This window comes from Myotis brandtii, unplaced genomic scaffold (genome assembly GCF_000412655.1).
Source record: "Myotis brandtii unplaced genomic scaffold, ASM41265v1 scaffold64, whole genome shotgun sequence".
Classification (NCBI taxonomy): domain Eukaryota; kingdom Metazoa; phylum Chordata; class Mammalia; order Chiroptera; family Vespertilionidae; genus Myotis; species Myotis brandtii.
In genome coordinates this window covers 2,836,304-2,839,429 of record NW_005370460.1, presented here as the reverse complement: position 1 = coordinate 2,839,429, position 3,126 = coordinate 2,836,304, and the positions used below count along the sequence as shown (strand labels likewise).

General features: G+C 57.5%; 1 long non-coding RNA gene across 1 annotated transcript in view; it reads right to left on the bottom strand.

Annotated features, from left to right (window-relative positions):
• The window catches only part of LOC106723763, an 11,544-nt gene extending 10,919 nt beyond the window's left edge, over positions 1–625 (bottom strand). The window contains exon 1 of the long non-coding RNA XR_001359479.1: positions 378–625. This is a non-coding gene — a long non-coding RNA (uncharacterized LOC106723763). The remainder of the gene's footprint in view (positions 1–377) is intronic.
• Positions 626–3,126: the final 2,501 nt, after the last annotated feature.

Genomic DNA, 3,126 nt, shown 5'->3' with positions numbered 1-3,126 from the left:
CGCCTCGCCCTCCCACTGGCCCACGCCCGCCTGGGGAGCGTCTGTGCCGCCTAGGTAACAGGTGTTCTCTCTCCCAGACTTTTATTCAAATCTGTCTCGGCTATTTTCACAAGAGGGGTGACCCTTTGGTGGGGTCAGTTTTTAGAGGGCTGAGGGTCACTAATTCATATTCTCTCTCTCAAATCAATAAAGAAATAAACATTTTTAAAAACAACCTGTACATTCCACGTTAAATGGTTTGGAAAAGGAAACAAGGTGTGATTCATTGGCAAAAGCAAGCTGTCCTATATTTAGGTGTTTCTGTTGTATATCTACATTGCACCTAAAGAAGAAATTTGGGGAAACAAAGACAGAATGTTCACACAAACACAATATACTGTTGCTACCTGTGTGAAGAAATGGTCCAACCTGCCGGTCAGCGTGGGAGTCACACGTGGTCACTCTTTTCCAGCTTCTGGGTAGATCCTGTTAGCAGGGTTCAGTGAGCCTTCCTGGAGCCCCTCAGCCCAACCCCGATTCCCAGGAGCCCTGGGTCCTGAACCCGGTCCAGAGAGTCCCAGCGCCCAGCAGAAAGGACAGGGTCACAGCCACCCGTCCTGCCTCCCCTCCCCCGCTGGGAGGAAGACTCCAGGTCACAGCTGTCCCGCTCCGGGCCCCACGCGTGGCCCAGTCAAGAAGAGGGAGGCCCTGCAGGCCCTTCCAGAACCCGTCCACGTGGTGGAAACGCCCTCCTCCCACGTCGCTAAGCCTCTGCCTTCCACGGGGGTCCGTGACCAAGAGCCCGGCTCCTCACGCCAGGACCTCATCGAAAGCCCACATTCACATCAGACAGGCCGTCCCTGGGGGAGCTGCAGAGCGAAGATTGATCTTTTCTTTAATGTTTCATTTTTCCATTTCATTGTTTTTACTGACGTTTTCAAAATATCCCATATTTGTCCCACTCTCGTTTCGTTATGGAACTGAAGGTGTTTGGTCGCCCAGTGTAGCAGGGCCCAGCCCCAGGCCCTGCGAAGGGCGTGCCTATCTTGTCAGGAATGGTGCCCCCAGGAGAACGGGCGCTCATGCTTAAATACCAAACCCCTGATGGGACACGGCTGCAGAGTATAGAGGGCAAAGCCACACGACGCCTGAGTTCTGGGTTCAGAGTCCCGATGGGAGCCGACTGCTGGAGGGGAGGTCAGGGGGACCCATCGTCTCTTCGTGTCTTGAGGACAGCCCTGCGGCCGTCCTACCTTGGGGCTCAGGGACTGAGGCGTAACTTCAGTCACGATGCTACCTCAGCCTGCCGGGGTCCAGCCTGTGACCACTGGTCAAGTCCAGGCTCCTGTCTCCGGCTGCCTGGGGAGTTGCTGATGCCCCGGGGGAAGGCTGGGTCTCTGAGAGGCCCCACGCAGCAGTGCTCATGCTGGGAGCATGTTCCTGCCCTGGCGGCCCAGGGCGTGTAGCGAGGTTCACATCAGTGAGGCGGAGCCTCCTCGCGCTCCGGCAGAGGGAGGGCAGAGTGGGCTGGAGCTGCGTGAGAGAAGCCGGATCCAGGCTCTCCCAAGACTGATTCTTTCCGCAGACACTGCCTCGGTGCTAGGACTCCTCAGTGAACCGACCCGGCAACACCGCATCCCTCTCGAACTCCCGTCTTGTGGGAGGAGAGACAGGGGCGTAATCGATGAGAAAAGGGCACCGCATGTTGGGTGGTGGGAAGTGATGTGGGAGGGGAACCGGAACAGAGCGGGAGGTGGAGCGTTCTGGAGCACCTGCCTCCAGGTGACTTCCTGTCTGGGCTGCGCCCCGAAGCAGCGTCGGTTTCCACAATAGCAATGATGTGCGCCTCTCCAGCAGGCGCCCCACTGATCCACACTAACGGCGTCCGGTTCGGGTGAGCCCGAGCCTGCTCCTCCCTCACCGCAGAGCAGCTCCGGTCATGGTCTCCTGTCTTCACCAACAGGAGGCTTCGTTTACTGCAGCGAGAAAGGGCAGGTGACTCCCCAAGGGCACCCGCTGCTGAGGTCAGAGTGAGGGTTCCCACGGGCTGACTACGATTGTCCCAAAGCAAAGAGCACGGGCCAGGAGCCAGAGGCTCCAAGTTCAAGGCCCAGCACGGCCTCTCCCTCAGTGTCCAAAACCGGGAGACGTTTATCAGACCGGAGGCCAGGCTGCGGCATCCATTGGAAGGCGTGTGCAGGTGGGACGCTTAGAGGCAGCAGCAGGCTGTGCAGCCCTCCACCTCCTGTGACCCGGGAAGTAAACCCTGTAATGAGAAGGAGTTATTCTTGCAGCATGTTGCACACAACTCCCAAAGCAACCCTTACTCAAGTTGGAAAAATTAATACAGCATACATTTTCCGTCTCTAAACTAGTTATCTGACTCAAAGGGACACAACGCCTCTCCTTCCTCTGTCATGTAAGTCCCTGAAGAACTGTCCCCCTGGCCTGGAGCCTCCGTCTAAGCCGGTAGATCAGACCGAACTCCTGGCTGCACACGCCCGGATCTGGGAAGCCTGGCTGTGTCGGCTTCAGCGTCGCCTCTCCGTCTCCCCAGGCACCTGGAATGCTCAGTAAATACTTGGGGAACAGGAAATTCTGAATGTCTTTTGTTTTTTCCAAGGAAGTGCCAAACACTTGCAAGCTAAGAAGCTATTTATGCCTCTGCTTCTGAATAAGAGTAAAATATTAGCACAGAGGGAGACGTGCAGCCCCTTTGATTCCCATAACGTACGGAGGCTGGAGAACATGTGGAGCGCGTTCACACGCTCACTCACACACCGTCAGGCGCTGAGGACACAGGTGAGCCTGCCTGGCGGACCACACCTCATTGCAGCAAAGCTTTGCTGACGGAGGGAGTGGGGAGGGGAGCCTGGCCACGTCCAGTCTGGAAACAGTTCCCCAAAGGAGTGCCTGAGAGTAAAGGCTGAGGGACAAGGGCCAGGCCGCAGGGCAGAGGTCAGGGGACACACGGGAAAGCCCCAGCGCCAGCCTCGAAACCCTCCATCCACACTCTTCACCAGGAGGCCGGGGCCTGGGCCTTCGCTCCGTCCTTGGGTGCAAAGGCCTGAGGCAGACGCCCGGGTCTGGTTCCCTCCCTGCCTCTCCCTTCCTTCTCAGCAAGGAGAGCTACAGTGGAGGCAGAGG